This window comes from Engystomops pustulosus, chromosome 1 (assembly GCF_040894005.1).
Source record: "Engystomops pustulosus chromosome 1, aEngPut4.maternal, whole genome shotgun sequence".
In the NCBI taxonomy this organism is placed as follows: Eukaryota; Metazoa; Chordata; class Amphibia; order Anura; family Leptodactylidae; genus Engystomops; species Engystomops pustulosus.
The window spans coordinates 40,502,157-40,520,627 of record NC_092411.1 but is presented as its reverse complement, the minus strand read 5'-3'; the positions used below and the strand labels follow the sequence as shown (position 1 = coordinate 40,520,627).

Here is an 18,471-nt window from a genome sequence, read left to right as displayed (position 1 = left end):
GCCAGGATTTTGGCGCATGCGATCGTATTTCGGCACAATCGCGCCGGCTTTCACGCGACAGGAATCGGGGGGCGTGGCCGTCGGAAAACCCGACGGATTCGGAAAAAACGCAGGATTTAAAAAACTAATTGTGTCGCAAAATCAATCACTCACATGCACCGGGAATAGATTGGTGAACTCCGGCGGACCTCGGCGCAGCAGCGACACCTGGTGGACATCGGGCACACGCCATAGTGAATTGCTGGAAGACCTGAATCCTCGTCGGAGAATGCGCCGCTGGATTACAACAGGACCGGGTAAGTAAATGTGCCCCATAGTGTTTGCCTATGTGACCTAAACCTTTGGAGTGATTTTTAAAACCATAGGCTCCCGGCTGGTTTTTAAACTTGACCCCTCATATACATATATACCTGTTCTGGACGAGCATAGCTATTAACTGTGCTGAGTTCAAGAACAGTTAGGCCCTCATATTTACTCTGCATTTAGTCTCCTGCGCGCCTATTTCCACACTGGATTTGTCACACTAAGCACTAATTTTAAGTAGCGGGCTCCTTTTTCAAACTCATCAAATTTTTAAAGGGGTTGCCTGAGAATAGACAAAAAACTTTTATACATCTCCTGCAGTGCTTATCTCCTCTCCTCCCCACACAATGACCTCTACATAGATAACACTGACATATAATTACATCATTACTGACAATAGATGATGTCACAGCTTATCTCCTCCCCCTCCCTGTACAATGTCCTCTATATAGATAACACTGACCCATCATTACATCACTACTGACTATAGATGATGTCACATCTTATCTCCTCCCCCTCCCTGTACAATGACCTCTATATAGATAACACTGACCCATCATTACATCACTACTGACTATAGATGATGTCACAGCTTATCTCCTCCCCCTCCCTGTACAATGACCTCTATATAGATAACACTGACCCATCATTACATCACTACTGACAATAGATGATGTCACAGCTTATCTCCTCCCCCTCCCTGTACAATGACCTCTATATAGATAACACTGACCCATCATTACATCACTACTGACAATAGATGATGTCACAGCTTATCTCCTCCCCCTCCAGTACAATGACCTCTATATAGATAACACTGACCCATCATTACATCACTACTGACAATAGATGATGTCGCAGTTTATCTCCTCCCCCTCCTTGTACAAAGACCTCTATATAGATAACACTGACCCATCATTACATCACTACTGACTATAGATGATGTCACAGCTTATCTCCTCCCCCTCCCTGTACAATGACCACTATATAGATAACACTGACCCATCATTACATCACTACTGACTATAGATGATGGCACATCATTATTAGCTCCCTTCTCCCTGCAAAATGACCTTTATGTAGATTACTTCACTGGCCCATTATAAGATCTGTATATCAAAATACTACAGCTCTACTTCACAGAAGCAAGTCATTAGAACAAAAAAGAAAAGAATCCTTTAGATTTCAGCTCTGAAGGCAACATTTTTAATTAAAGACTAAGACAATGGTTGTAATTCATGATCAGAAAAAGGCAAGTAATGCAATGCATTGGCAAAGTTATGTTTATAGTTTTTCTATAATTATAGTATTTTCTATAGTCCACACAAAATGAATGTAGATTTAACAGTATCATTACAAGACAGACATAAGAGAGGCTACTGAGCACCTCCCCTGGGTTAATGTGATGAGATATCCATGGTCAGAATAATACAGAGTTGTATATTGGTGATATTACTGTACAGTTATAATGTAATACTGATTTTCTACTAGTATCTGATATATAAGGATGATCGCTGTAAATGAAAACTGTTTCTATAGCAACTTATACTGTATAAAGCTTTTGGGCTTATGGCTTGATTTGTCATTGAATTGGGTCTGTATTTATTGTCTTATGGGACATTTAATCACCTGTTGCCACATGATGACACTTTTGTATGATACAGTGTACCCAATTATAACTAGAGATGCAGCACTGGTTACCATGACTTAAAGAGGACCTGTCACTCCGATTTGGGATTCTAAACCAACTTCAAGTCCATATGGACCTGTGGTTTAGGGTCAAAAATCAGCCAGTATCAGGACTCTACCTGGCCCCCATGTAAAAACAAAAACATTTATACTTCCCTAGGAACATTGGACTCACATCTGCAGCTGTGTCTTCTCGCCATGCTCTACTACTCCGGCTTCACTTTCAGCACAGCATCGGCACATGGTGCTCAGGAGGGAAGGTAAGTATAAATTTTTTTTTTCATTGTACCCAAGTAGAAACCTCATAGAGGGTAATTTGGGGCACTAAACCACCGGTCCATATGGACCTATGGATAGTTTATTGCTCTTAAATAGTCTTGACAGGTTCTCTTTATATCAGAAACACAGAAAATGGCTATTTCACTTACACTACAGATTAATTTATCACATCTGGTTAATGGGTTAAGCCAGTCATGTTATTCAGAGCTACATTTGTACAATGAAATTTGACCCCGACCTGGGTTAAAATTATTCTAAATTTACAAAATATTAACCACATTGTAAAAAGTCTTGTGGGATTGTTACTTGACACATTACACGCATTATAGTTGCTATATAACTCCAACTGTGTTTGATGTAAGCAATGTTATGTGCATAAATCAGTAGTGCATGTAAATATATAGAAAGTACCTTATATACTCGAGTATAAGCCTAGTTTTTCAGCACAAAAAATGTGCTGAAAAACCCAAACTCGGCTTATACTCGAGTCAAAAAAAATAAATAAATCAAAACTCGCCTTTCTGGCGGCACCCGTAGATCTTCTGTGCGATCCATCCGGTATTGTTGTGCTGCACGACGGGGAAGGGGGGGGGCTATATACACTGGGGCAGGGGCTGGCAAGCTATATACACTGGGGCAGGGGCTGGCAAGCTATATACACTGGGGCAGGGGCTGGCAAGCTATATACACTGGGGCAGGGGCTGGCAAGCTATATACACTGGGGCAGGGGCTGGCAAGCTATATACACTGGGGCAGGGGCTGGCAAGCTATATACACTGGGGCAGGGTCTGGCAAGCTATATACACTGGGGCAGGGTCTGGCAAGCTATATACACTGGGGCAGGGTCTGGCAGGCTATATACACTGGGGCAGGGTCTGGCAGACTATATACACTGGGGCAGGGTCTGGCAGACTATATACACTGGGGCAGGGGATGGCAGGCTATATACGCTGGGGCAGGGGCTGGCTGGCTATATACACTGGGGCAGGGGCTGGCTGGCTATATACACTGGGGCAGGGGCTGGCTGGCTACATACTGGAGAGGCTGTGACCAATGCATTTCCCACCCTCGGCTTATACTGGAGTCAATAGGTTTTCCCAGTTTTTTGTGGTAAAATTAGGGGCCTCGGCTTATACTCGGGTCGGCTTATACTCGAGTATATACGGTAAGTGTTGTATAAAAATAGAGGAAAGTTACATTACATTGCTGTCTGTAGAGCAAAAATGGATTTTGGAATGGAAGTTCTATATTTTTCGTCATAGTATTTTAAAGGACATCTATCAACATGATCAAGAATTGTAAACCAAGCACACTGACATACTGGTGTGCGCCCCTCTGGCCTGGTTATTACAAAAAAAGTTTTTAGAATTATGCAAATGAGACTAAGGGGTTCCAGGCTCCATAGGTGTTAATGGAGCCCAGAGCTCCTCAGGCTCATTTACATAATTTTTAAAGCCTTTTTTTCTTAAAAGCAAGGGTATAGGAAGCTGAAAGAAGAGCGGATCTTGCAATTGGGGCACACATTAGTGTGCTTGGTTTACAATCCTTGATCCTGGTGGCAGATGTCCTTTGAGCTATATATTTTGTATAGTGATGGGAGGCTCAAAATAGATTAAAAAAATACACATATACCATATGTTTTTCATGTTTGCACGCATGACACAGCCATTGGACGAATTAGTAAAATGAGTATGAATCTCTAGGTCACGTTCAAGGAAACCTACCACCACGGATCTACCTATTAAGGTAGATCCGGTGGTAGGTGGATCTAATGTATGTAGGTATACTTTATCTTTTTTAATCTTTAATTGTGGTAATATGCTAATTTAGCAAACAGGCTACTGGGACGTGGGGTAGCCAGAGCTGAGGCGACACAGCGCGGCTACTCCACGCCCCTCCTTGATCCAACTACCCAGATATCTACCATCGTCCACGAAGCCGGCGTTCTGTGCATGTGCAGAACACAGGCCGCTGGCTGCGTGGTCTCGGGTCCAAAGGCGGAGCTACTGCACATACGCAGAACGCTGGTTTTTCGCACAAGGGCGCAAAGCTCCTTGTAGCTGTGCGCTGAAGATATCTGGGTAGGAGGATCAAGGAGGCCACTGTGGCGTGGAGTAGCCGTGCCGTGTAGCCTCGGCTACTGCGCCTCTTGGTGGTAGGTTCCTGGTGGTAGGTTTCCTTTAATGAGAGTGGTCAGTGAAAAAATCCAAGGTACTTTATTCAGTACAGAGTGCTAAGGTTATTGTGTGATATCCTAGACTCTTATCAAATAAATAGAAAAAAGGTAGGGTTATACCCACACATGCCACCAATACCATTGTTTTTATTTCCAATCTGCACCTTTTGTGCCAAAGCTTCACTTGAATATATATATATATATATATATATATATATATATATATATATATATATATATACATATATATACAAATAAGGCTGAAGTGCTTTGAGGAGAGACCTTAGGGTTACAGCTCCAGAGCAATAACAAAGCACCTGCTACACTTCAAAAACCCAACGCCTTCTATCTTCTTTCCCCCTTCAGCTAAGCCACTCCTAAGTTCAGCGAGATGTGGAGCCAGAGCCCTGTGGCGGTCTGCAGAGGATCCTAAAAGCACTTCAGCTTTATTTGCATATTCCTAGACAGGGCGGCATGGTGCCTGAGTGTGTGGCACTTCTGCCTTGCAGTACTGGGGTCCTGGATTTGAATCCCACCCAGGTCAACATCTGTAAAGAGTTTGTATGTTCTCTCTATGTTTGCGTGGGTTTCCTCCGGGTACTCTGGTTTCCTCCCACACTCCAAAACACTACTGGTAAGTTGATTAGATTGTGAGCTCCATTGGGGACAGGGACCGATTTGCAAAGATCTGTGCAGCTGCGTAATCTGTGTGCGCTATTTAAATAAAGAATAATTATTATTAAACTGAATTTGTGGCATGAAAGGAGCAGCATGTGCAGCCATAGCCCTACATAACAAGACTTATATGGAGTAGGTACATTGTGGTGTAAGGTTTCCTTTAAGTGACAGAACATGAAACAGGATGGATAAGCAGCAATAAGAAGATATATCGGAGATAAAAGTACATAATACAACTGTAATTTTACACCAGGAAGAGTCCAGCCATTCAGAAAGTATAGAAAAAAATATGCATGTCTAAAATCCAGAAGAAAAAGGAAAATTACCATAAATATGCAGGATAGACATTACACCTCTGTCAGGATTCTTATTAGCAAAAGTCTCCAAATAGTTCTCACGTTCCCAGAATAACCCTGAATCTTAATAGTCACAAAGACATTGTCCGTCCAGATTTCACACTTCCAGGGATATTTTAAGTACAATATCTTTAATCCTCATTAGACTGGGGTAATTACAAAAACATCATATTTTATGCCTTCTCCCCCAGCAATTACATATCTAATAATCCAAGCTGTCACCTCTCAGCAGAGTAACCAACCATTTTCTATGTGTAGAGTCAGTGTCAGGCAGAAGACTCCTCTCCGCAATGTTCTTTTTATTTTTATTTTTTAATCTGGGTTCCTCTGGCAGAACTGGCATTGGCATATTTTTAATAAAACAAAATAAATCACTTTCTTCCATCCAGTTTTAATCTCCTGTATGCAGTTATTGCATATGTTTCCAGCTGCTGAACAAGAGGACATGATTATCTTTCCCAAATCACAGGCAGAGAAGATGCATATAGTACAATGATATATATCTGGGAATTACCAATCAAAGGTAATAGAATAGGCTGTCACAGTGATGGAGAAGCCTGAAATGTAATTCTAATACTCCTATATACCGGGCAGACAACTGACTACGTTTCCTATGCTGCTCCATAGACTATTAGTATAATATTAGTATATTATTATGAAAGCTGTGTGAGATGATATTTGAGGTGTCCACATTTTATGTGCAAAGCCACTTTTGGAAATTATACCACTAAATAGCCCCAATGCTAGCGCTCATTGGGATCTCTTTGAAATGATTGGACCTGTAATCTTCTGTATTAACCACTTTGAGTCACCTAGAGGCTCCAGCTGTAGCAACTTTATATGTTACAACAAGGTCCATAAACTGACTTCAATAACAACAACAGTATCCATATAAATGGCTATACACAATAATCAGGAAAATTATTACCTATAATAACAGACCTGTCACACTCTTGTTTTAGTAAATACTTGTATTCTCCATAATATAAACATTCTGGATAATCTTATTTTATAACTCTGAGTTGCAGAGGTGCAGCAGCCATGAGGCAAGTTGAGCCTCTTGCCTCAGGCTGCACCACCCTCAGCAAGGTGGGGGCAGCATCAGTGCAGCCACCTGCAATAAAACAGAGTGTGGGAGTCCATAGAGACATGTATGAAAGGTAGGTACCCACTGTGCATGTGATAATCTTATTGGCCAATCCCTATATTCAGTAAAACACCATGGAGCGGACGAGGCAACAGAAGCGTCACACACAAAATCCAGGGCTGTATATGAAAGCAAACATGAGTGGAGAATCCAAATCCACAGTTGTACAATAATAACATAAAGACACAATTCTTATCACAAAGCAAAATGAAACACTACATTCTTTTTCCAAATGAAGAATGCAAGACGAGACACAGTGCCAACCACAACGCCAGCCAGTGCTGTGCCATAATACGTGCCAGCCAAAGTAGATACGCACCTATTCATTTATTGGGAGGAAGCTCTATGATCATTTCTGATTAGGAGCTTCCACATAACTTTATTCTCTGTTGCCAAGTGGCAGTGTAGAGGACTACTCCCTGGCACAGCAACTCTAATGCCTTCTGCCAGGTCTCTCCTACAGGGTGCAGAGCACTCAGGTGGTATTATACAGAGAGTTTAGTCCTGGTGACCATGCAGATCCATAGCTCCAAAGTTATAAATAGATCTATACAAATACATATAGACAAGACCTGTCTGTATATTATATATTACAGTTCATGTTATATACATTATAGTAAACCAGAAGTCATATACTGAGAAATAGAGTGAAAACACACATGGTCATATCTAATAATCTGATGATCGTGTACAGAATGCATGGTTATAACACAGCCCATGAATATATACATGTATATACATATATTACTAATATATATTACTATATATACATATATATACTAATATATATCCAGTATACTATTTTAATAGCAACACATTATTCATATAGAGTACACTTTGACTAACTATAGAGCACCATCATAGCAATATAACATTATATATATATATATATATATATATATATATATATATATATATATGGGATCATTCACCACAACCACTATAGTCCTCTCCTACTTCTGGAGACATCTGGGTGCCATCGTACACTGTGGTTTCCTCCTGCAGCAGGTGTCCCTGGGCAATGTGGTGCCAACCTATAGTGTAGTGCAGTACAGTTTGTACTAGTCATATAGTGGAGGGGGGATATATGTACAGGGTAAAAGTTGAGCACCAGTGTCTGAGGCTTGGGCTATGAGTGTGCCCTGTGGATGTGCTGGACAGGGCTGAGCTTACCTGCTGTCAGATGCCAGGGGTAGCAGTGCAGCACATGAGGGTGGCAGAGGGGTGACTGGCACCGGGTTACATTGCAGTGGTGAGTGGCTCTGAGCTGGAGTCTCTGCAGCCCTCCGCCTCCGCTTCCACCTCCGCCTCTGCAAGTCTGAGCACAGGAACCTGCTGCTGCAGCAACTCACTAGTGGGGAAATCTCTGCTTCCTCCTCCTCCTGGGGATGCAACAGGGATCTGGGGGCGGCACAGGGGGAGACTCTCGCCCCCAGACTTCAGGCTGGAATGACACTGGCCTGGAGCAAGAAGTCTGCTGCATGCAGGGAGTGGGGTGCGAGCTGCCCCCCTCCATGCATCATACACAGAGACCATTTATTTTAGAGAGATCTAGTCTAGTCATGGCATTGAGAAACTTGATGATAATGTGTAGATCTTCTATATGCTGCCCTCTCTGTGTATTCTATGACACAAAATGTATATTATAGAATGGATGTTATGTGACACAAAAATAAAGGACAATTGTCACATTGTTTCCAGACCTCCCTCCACCACTTACCAGCCATCCCTGTACTGATCCCTCTCAGTAGTAACAGTCTCTCAGGCTTCTCTGGGTATAGTTTTCTAGAAATCACATAAAGCGATGGCCAAGCTTTGTGTAAGCCAGGAATCCCCTCAGTCACTTACATACACTGAGGCGACCTGTGTATTCACGAGGAGCTGCCTATCCTCTGCTATGCAATGCTGATTGACAGCTTTCTCCCTGTGCACAATAATGAGGAATGCTGTCAATCAGCAGTGGGAGGAGCTCTGGATGACACGCAGTACCACAAGTTCCAAACTTCAAAAGATAAACTGTGATTTTATGTTTTAGAGAGGACACAGCGCTAAAATCAGTATCCCAATATTTTATTTTGGCAGCTAGCTTAGTAAAACATTTCTTTTAAAGGGAACCTACCACCTACTCCACGCCCCAGTAGCCACGTTACTCCTCCTACCCTGTTGTGTGCGGCGCGCAGCTCCTCGTAGCTGCGCGTCCTCGTCCGTCATGATGAGGCCCGCGGCTGCGCATGCGCAGTAGCCGGCTTGCGCAGGAGCACGCAACAGGGTAGGAGGAGTAATGTGGCTACTGGGGCGTGGAGTAGCCGTGCTGTGTAGCCTCGTGCCCGGCTACTCCACGCCCCAGTAGCCGCATAACTAAATTTACATATTAGTTCAATAAAGTTTACCAAAAGTTAGCAGGGACGTGAGGATTAGCTCTAAAAAGAGCTATCCTCACATCCCTTACATCCACCTACCACCCGATCTACCTTTATAGGTAGAATCGTGGTGGTAGGTTCCCTTTAAAGGGTTAAAGGGGGTTGTCCGGGGTTAAGTTTTATTAAATAGGGAGCAAAGGGGGTATAAATATAATAAATGTGCTACACACACCTTACTCTCCAGGGCTCGGTTGCAGTGCAGGCTCAGCTTGAGCCCATTATTTTCTAATGAGCCTGAAGGGCTCTGGTTGGTAAAGTGATGTTATTTTGAGGTGACTATTTCCTATTGTGGAAAAAGTATTAATTCTTTTGTGTGTGGGGGAAGGGGGTGGAGTAGATTTCTAACATTTTTTTTGGTGTTCACTCTATGGGCTAAGTAACATCTTGAGGCATATGTATCAGGGCTCTGTGCCACGTCAGTGGAGTAGAAGCCCTGAAATAATCGCAAATGCCAGCTTATTGCTAGCACTTGCGATTATTTAGCCCACCCCGCCACCTTCACAACAGTGGAGCGTGAAGGGAGGGAGTGGCCGGGTGGAAGTGGGCCGGCGCAGGGCGTTACTGTCCTCAAGCCTGCTCCCTTGCTGCAGCCGGCAACTATTCACGTGTGATAGGTCGCCGGCTGTGGTTATTTCTACGCCAGAACCTGAGGAGCACAGTGTATATCTAATAAAGTGAGGAGTGTATTTAATATAGGGGGCACAGTATATAGCTAATACAGGGGGCACAGTATCTATCTATATTTATTACAGAGTGCATGGTATGAATTAAAAGGGGGGACTGCATGTATTCATTCATTATGGGGGTACTGTACATATGTAAAATCATTTTGGATACTATATATGTATATAGGGATCGTGAATTGCTGTGTTTCTGTATGAACCTTGGTTCTAGTACTGTATTTATGTATTGAACTGCATGCTGGTGCTATATTTATGTAATAAGCTTTGTTCTGGTGAAGTATATATGTAAATCACTATTATAATAATGACATAATGACAATCATGTCACTATTAGACACAATTTTATAATTTGAAAAACACTGTTCATTGTAATTAAAGGAAACCTACCATTTGATTTGATGCATTATGAAGCAAACATACCTTGAGATTGTTGTAGCTACACTGCTGCAGGATCATATCTCGCACTTCTGTGGCTGTTGCAGCGCTACTCCTAGCACATTAGTTATTCGCTCCTGCACAGGATTATGTAATTCCTGGGTTACGCCTGAAGGCAGAATAATCAATTGCTGCACCATCCACCAGGTGCTGTGCATGTGAGATCTAGCCTAGGTTGATTAGTCATGTCTTGACTAAGCTCCATTTGTAATGTGTTTATGTACAGCAGCCAGCCTCATCCAGCTTTCCCAAGGTCCCAATGTATAATTGTTTTTTCAGCAAAAGCACTCAACTCAGGGATTAACCCAGATATGATCCTGCACCAGTGTAGCTACAGCAGTCTCAAGGTATGTTTGGTTCATAATGCATCAAATCAAATGGTAGGTTTCCTTTAAATGTATACATTAGTATATTTCAGGGGAACAATGCCTAAGCTAACTTAGTGGGATAATGCAGCATGCACTATAATGCATACATAAATGTGTCTCAACAACAAATTACATGCCTCATTGTATGGGGTATTGTATGTCATTTTATTATAGTTGTAAAAATTCTATATTTCATAGGCCTATGTAAAGAATTTTGCATTGCTGTGTTGTTTCGCGGCCACAATAGTATGTGCAGTTTGCCTCTTTGATTATCGTATACTGGCGCATGGTCTTCATCAATCTGGCACCCCCTGCACTGTACAGGAAGTGTTAACCAAGGTCTTGGACCTTTAACATACAGCAACACAATTCGGTACAGAATTTCGGGGTGACACGGACACAGTGCAGCCGCGACACAATATTGGCGCAGAAACGTTAATATATCTGGGCCTATGTCAGATCCACATGCACGTGTCAGGGAGGTCAGATCCACATACACGTGTCAGGGAGGTCAAATCCACATACACGTGTCAGGGAGGTCAGATCCACATACACGTGTCAGGGAGGTCAGATCCACATACACGTGTCAGGGAGGTCAGATCCACATGCACGTGACAGGGAGGTCAGATCCACATGCACGTGTCAGGGAGGTCAGATCCACATGCACGTGTCAGGGAGGTCAGATCCACATGCACGTGTCAGGGAGGTCAGATCCACATGCACGTGTCAGGGAGGTCAGATCCACATACACGTGTCAGGGAGGTCAGATCCACATACACGTGTCAGGGACGTCAGATCCACATGCACGTGTCAGGGAGGTCAGATCCACATGCACGTGTCAGGGAGGTCAGATCCACATACACGTGTCAGGGAGGTCAGATCCACATACACGTGTCAGCGAGGTCAGATCCACATACACGTGTCAGGGAGGTCAGATCCACATGCACGTGTCAGGGAGGTCAGATCCACATACACGTGTCAGGGAGGTCAGATCCACATACACGTGTCAGGGAGGTCAGATCCACATACACGTGTCAGGGAGGTCAGATCCACATGCACGTGTCAGGGAGGTCAGATCCACATACACGTGTCAGGGAGGTCAGATCCACATACACGTGTCAGGGAGGTCAGATCCACATGCACGTGACAGGGAGGTCAGATCCACATGCACGTGTCAGGGAGGTCAGATCCACATGCACGTGACAGGGAGGTCAGATCCACATACACGTGTCAGGGATGTCAGATCCACATGCACGTGTCAGGGAGGTCAGATCCACATACACGTGTCAGGGAGGTCAGATCCACATACACGTGTCAGGGAGGTCAGATCCACATACACGTGTCAGGGAGGTCAGATCCACATGCACGTGTCAGGGAGGTCAGATCCACATGCACGTGACAGGGAGGTCAGTTCCACATGCACGTATCAGGGAGGTCAGATCCACATACACGTGTCAGGGAGGTCAGATCCACATGCACGTGACAGGGAGGTCAGATCCACATACACGTGTCAGGGAGGTCAGATCCACATACACGTGTCAGGGAGGTCAGATCCACATACACGTGTCAGGGAGGTCAGATCCACATACACGTGTCAGGGACCTCTCTCAGTTATTACATGCTTATTGTGCTTTTAGTATTGCACACTTTTTAGGTGCCCTTAAATAGAGCTTTAATATAATAGTAATATCAAACACATTTGATTAAAATGGGATAACTATCCATTACATCCTTATGATTCAAAAGTGTTTTATTTCTGGGTACCAAAAACTTTGCTGTTGTCATTATGAGGGATGTATTGGTTGTACTGCAGAAATAAGCCTAGCTCCATCTCTAGCCAGCTAAACAGCCATCTAATTACATCCTGATAAATGCTACTTAGCTCAACCGAACACGATAGGAGAGAGAGATAGATCCTAGCAATTAGTTTTCAGTAATCAATGGCCTCCCTAATCATCAAGCCAGGGCGGAAAGGAAGAGGCGATCGTGTTTACTTCAGCAAAAAGACACACTGGAAGAGATGGAAGGGTTAAATATCCTATAAGAAAAGGCAACCTCTGAATAGAAGCCAAATCATTGCAATCTGTTTGTAGATTTGGACTACATTTTTCTGATTCTGAGCCCCCAATCCTTTGCTAAGACATATTTTTTTGGTATTATGCATTACTGTTTCGTTATTAACTGTTACATAGTAGGTAGGCGCGCATAGACTGCACCATGGGTGGGACACTCTGCTGCATTTTAACGCCTGAATTGCTGTGGGTCAATAGTTGCCGTGGCATCTAAGGTATTTGTCAGGGAATCTATCATCCCAAATCAGCTCTTCCACAATGAAATCCATAGAATCTGTAGCAATAAGCTGTTCCTAGTGCCAATATTAGAGGGGTTTAGAAGGGCTGATGGGTGGTGTTGGTATTTTCCAGACTATAAGGCACACCGGATTATAAGGCGCACCATCAATAAATGCCTGCTAAAATGTCTAGGTTCATATATAAGGCACACCGGATTATAAGGCGCACCTGATTATAAGGATGAATGACCAGCAGGTGGCAGACCTGTGCACAGTTCAAGGCAGCTGTTGTCTGTAAGTGCGGTTCATATATAAGGCGCACTGGACTATAAGGCGCACCTTTGATTTCTGAGAAAATCAAAAGGATTTCTTGTGCGCCTTATAGTCCGAAAAATACGGTAATGACTTATTTTATAGACAGGTCATTAGCAGTATAAGGGAGCTAGAGCTGGAGGCTACTACACATAGAACAATTGTCACGGGTGCTCCCGCGATCCCTGTCTCGGATCGCGGGCGCACCCGTGGCTCTCCGCGTACCTCCGGTGCCCAGCACCACTTACCTCCCCTGGCTCCAGCGGCGATCGTCCCCGTCTCCTATGGTGCGCGGTTCCTCGGTCCCTATGAGGTAATCAAGCGCATCAATCAAGTGGCCTACAAGCTCCGCCTTCCACCATTTATGCGCATCCCGAACTCCTTCCATGTCTCCCTCCTGAAGCCAGTCATCTTGAACCGCTTCTCCCAGAAATCCCCTCCTCCTGAGGCGGATTCCTGAGATGTATATGAAGTTAAGGAGGTTCTGGACATGAAGATCGTAAGGGGTAAGCGGTTCTTTCTTGTAGACTGGAAGGGGTTCGGGCCTGAGAAGAGATCTTGGGAGTCCGAAGAGAACATTTTGGATCGGACTCTCCTCCAGAGACTTCTTGGGACCAAGAAGAAGAGGGGAGGCCGAAGGGTGCTCCCGCGATCCTTGTCTCGGATTGCGGGCGCACCTGTGGCTCTCCGCGTACCTCCGGTGCCCGGCACCACTTACCTCCCCTGGCTCTTCCTGTTACCCTTGCCGGATCTTCAAACTTCCTGAAGAGAAAGCTCTCCTGTGATTCCTGCGTTCCTGTGATTCCTCAGTTCCTGTGATTCCTGTGTGCCAGTCGGTTCCTGTATGGCAGTCCGTTCCTGCGTTCCTGTGTGCCAGTCCGTTCCTGTGGTCCTGTGTTTCTGTGTGCCAGTCCGTTCCTGTGGTCCTGCGTTCCTGTGTGCCAGCTCCTGCGATTCCTGACGTAAGTCCTAGTGTGCCTTCCACTGCTATTCTCCTGACGTTCCTCCGGGTACAGACTGTCACCTTGGCAGCCACCGCGGGCTAGTTGTACCTGTGGAACGACCTGGTGGTACCCCGCCGCAGCAAGACCATCCTGCTTTGCGGCAGGCTCTGGTGAAGTCGAGGTGCAACTTAGACTCCCCCTAATGGTGACTATAGGCAGCCAGAATGCTAGATTTCTGCAGTATCATAAAAAAAAATTGGAAATAACAGAACACTTGTCTCAATGGGGGGAAGTAACCACTGTTTCTACGCCAGTTTTCTGGCGTATGAGCAATGAAATAATCACAAATTCTTGCGTACTATAACACTATGGGGCACATTTAATTACCCATCCATGTGCGTTTCCCGAGGTGAGTTCCCTGACGAGAATACACAGCTGCATTCAGATACAGAGATTGTGCGCCCGATTCCTTGCATGTGTCGGTCCCCCGCTCAGGTGCGACGGAGTTCACCATCTTCTTCCCGGTGCATGTAAGTGCATTGTATTCGACACAATTTTGAAGTTAAATCTCGCGGTTTGTCCAAATCCGTTGGATCGTCAACGCCCCCTCAACTCCTCCCCCCCCCCCCCACGATTTGTGTCGTATGAAATGTGATCGCTTCTAAATCCCTGTCCCGGTGGTGCGATCCCCAAAAAGTCAGAAAGCCGACTGAAATGCGGCTGCGGGACCGTAAATAAGCCCCTATAAGTGTATTGTAAAGTACATCTACTACCAGGATGAAGGATTGTAGACCAAGCACACTGATATACTGGTATGTGCCCCCTCTGGCAGGATCTTCTCTTCTTTTAGCTACTTATTATGCAAATTAACCTGAGGGGCTCCAAGTTGAATTAACACCTATAGAGCCTGGAGCCCCTGAGTCTTAATTGCAGAATTTGCAAAGTCTTTTTTTGCAAAAACAAGGGAATAAGAAGCTAAAAGAAAAACAGATCCTGTCAGAGGGGGCACAGCAGTATGTCAGTGTGGTAGATTTCCTTTAACAGACACAATATACTAATAATGGCATAGTAATGTTGATGAGAAATTATTGCCTCATTTGTCTCCATTATTTTCCCAGCCTCTGCTGTTCTTTTATCATGCTACAATAGTCAAAGAAAGAATACAGGAGACAAACGGGGACTTTGGAGATAGAACACAAAAGGCCTGAAACGGCATATCTGGAACCAAATTGAAAATCTTTCTGAATCTGTATACAATGATTAAGAACTTGCTAATACTTTGGTTTACTGAATCATTAGTGGTAGCTCTTTAGTACTTTAGGTTTTGTACTTCCTATTGTCAGCATATAATATTCCATGCACTCAGGGTTGGCTCCAGGTTTCAGTTGGCCCCTGGGCGACAGAGCTGTAATAGGCCCCTTTGCAGGGAACTCACATGGCAGCATTAAAAATTCAAAAACTAAAACAGTCCCCTGTTCCCTAAAATATTCCATAGTTTATTATACCAAACAGCCCCCTCATGGTTATTTTATATAAAGCCCCCCTCACACCATATGGATTTCTTATGTACAGCCTTATGTGGGCCCCCCCAGCAGCACTGGGCCCCGGCACTTGCCCAGGTATGCCCAGGGCTAGTGCCAGCCCTGCATGCACTGTAGGAAAGCTGGAAAAAAATTCCAAATGCAGGTTAACTGCCAAAAAAATATAGTTGTACCATTTTCTTGGGGGTTTCGTATTTATGGCTTTCACTGTGCGCTCCAAATGACACCTCTCCTTATTTTTTGGATCAGTATAATCACAAAGATACCAAATTTATAGACTAGTTAGATTTTATGTTTTGGTAGCGCTTTAAAAAAATTAACAGAAAAAAAAACCTGTATCACCAGTCTGCGAGCCCTCTCCATACCCCTTAATGACGCCATGATATACTATTCTATTTTAAGTTGTTAGGGAGGTAGTGTTCTGTTCTACGGGCTCTTTCACATTGATGTTGGTGCTCAGCTTCAGTTGCGCATCCATTGCTTTTTGTTTCCATTTTGCTTTCGTTTTGTCTCCCTGTCAGCAAAAGAAAAAAATGAAGGTTTAACATTGCAACAGTTTTTTCAGTCTCATCAGTGAAAAAATAAGACATTTTCATAATTTTTTCCACGGACGACGGATCAGTGAAAATACAAGCTAATGTGAAAAAAAACCTATGGGAATCAATGGCTTTGTCAGGCATCCTTGGAAATCACTGTACCATGGACCTGAAAAAAAAACGCCAATGTGAAAGAGCCCTTATGATGTGTCATCTTTATCATCAGCTCCTGATACCTGGCAACCCCATACATCAACTGAATGCAGTTGCTTTTTGGAACCAGAAACAACACAGAGAAACTACTACATTATCTGTGCAGCGTCCAGGCCTGGTTATTGCAGCGCAGCTCCTGCTCTATAACCTCGTTTCAGCAGAACACTAAAGACAATCTGCTCAGCTGCTCCTGCTCTATAATCCACTTCCTGCAGAAAGAACACTGGCCCAGATATATTAAACTGACTGGAGCACATTTACTTACCCGGTCACCGGAGTTCACATAAAGTGCATTGTCCGATTATAATGCACTGTGCCGCAATTCACTAAGATCGTGCGCCTGATATCATGAATCTGTCGGTTCCCCACTCAGGTCCAACAGAATTCACCATCTTTTTAGTGGTGCATCTAAGTGCCTGGGTTTGCGACACAATTTGAAAGTTAAATCCTGCGCTCAGTCCGAATCAGTCCGACCATCCGGCGGCACTCCCCCTAAATTGAGTCGATAAAGGCCAGCGCAGCTGCGCCACGAAAAGGGTCACATGCGACACAATGGTAGCACACCCACTACTTAAATACCCCCCGTACAAGCTGTTTTACCATTGAAAAAAAGGCAAAGTCTGAAAAAAGTGCGGCACAAATCCCTTAGTAAATGTCCCCACTGTGTCACTTTTTTGTCTATCTTTGCACTGAAATGAATGTCTTTGGAGCTTGCACAAGTTTTGCGCCACTTTTGTGCCTTTTGTGACTTGTTGTACTTTTCCAACACTTTAGAAAAAGTTACGTGCTTAGTGCACCACATTTATTACTGAGCTGCGCCACCATTCTGCAACATGAAGTAAACAGATTTACTAAGTGCAGTTACATGCACCACCTAAGAAACAGTTGAACTCCATCGGATCTTAGCGGGGAAGTGACACATGCAGGATATCGGGCGCACGATCTTAGTGAATCGCGGCACAGTGCATTATTGTCTGAAAATGCACTTTCGGTGAACTCCAATGGACGGGTAAGTAAATGAGCCCCAATGTACAGCCTGCTCAGCTCCTTTTGCTCAGCTGACATGCTGCCTGCAGATATGGCACTAAGTTAAACATCCTCAATAATGAATAATAATAAATCATATAACCCCATAATAAATTGAGACCCTATATATTTTTATTTAGGGGTTCTATATAATTTATTCAGGGGGAATGATGTTTATTATAATTTATGTATTAGTGGTAGAGCCTGTTCAGATGTGTTGTGAGGAGTATGATCTATGTAGACACCCAATGGGGGAGGTTTGCGAACGAGCCAGCACAAAGAGCCGGCTCTTGTTCGTAAACGACCTGAGCCGGCTCCCGTCAGTGAACCCCGCCCCTAAACGACTTACCACGCCCCCTTTAACCTATAGACTGTCTTGCGGTTCCCTATTGTATATTTCATAGGGAGCCGTTCAGGAGCAAGAAGAGGCGGCTCTTCTTAGTGAGCGGAGCCTAATGAGCCAGTTCTTCTTGCTAAGAAGAGCCGGAATTCCCATCATTACAGATCATGGAAGCGCATGTACAGCGGCCCGGGAGAGGAGCGCGGAGACGGCTGCCTGCAGCTGCTGAGGTGTCACTCGCAGGAAGTGACGTAACCTCTCAGTTATTTACGAATGGATTAGTCCAGCTGCGGCCATTTTAACTGTGGGCAATTGCTAGTAGTATGGTCTGACCAAAAACCATGTTGAATATTTTGAATGGAATTAGTCCTATTTATCAATGTGACAAATTCAGCATGAAAAATGATCTAATTACACTGAAAATAATAGGGGTTGGATCAAGCAAAGTCCCTCTAGTGCAGTGATTTTCAACCTGTGTGCCGTGGCACACTAGTGTGCCGCGACACATGGTCGGGTGTGCCGCGGGGAAAGTTCCCCAAACTATGATGCCCCCCTGTGTTTTGTTTCCCAGCAATGCGCAGTCACGGCTTCTTACAATGTAGCAGACGTGTACAATAACACATGCGCAAGCTTTGAACCTCGCGCGATAAAATGACGTCACCGAGGCCGGCGCATCATCCTGAGAGCGGAGAGACTCTCGCATTTGCCCACTGCCAATGTAATGCCCGCCAATAA

General features: G+C 44.3%; 1 protein-coding gene across 1 annotated transcript in view; it reads right to left on the bottom strand.

Moving 5' to 3' along the window:
• The window catches only part of ANKRD34B (ankyrin repeat domain 34B), a 37,830-nt gene extending 29,869 nt beyond the window's left edge, over positions 1–7,961 (bottom strand). The window contains exon 1 of the mRNA XM_072139113.1: positions 7,802–7,961. The gene's annotated coding sequence lies outside the window, so the exon portion shown is untranslated. The remainder of the gene's footprint in view (positions 1–7,801) is intronic.
• Between the last annotated feature and the right edge of the window lie 10,510 nt (positions 7,962–18,471).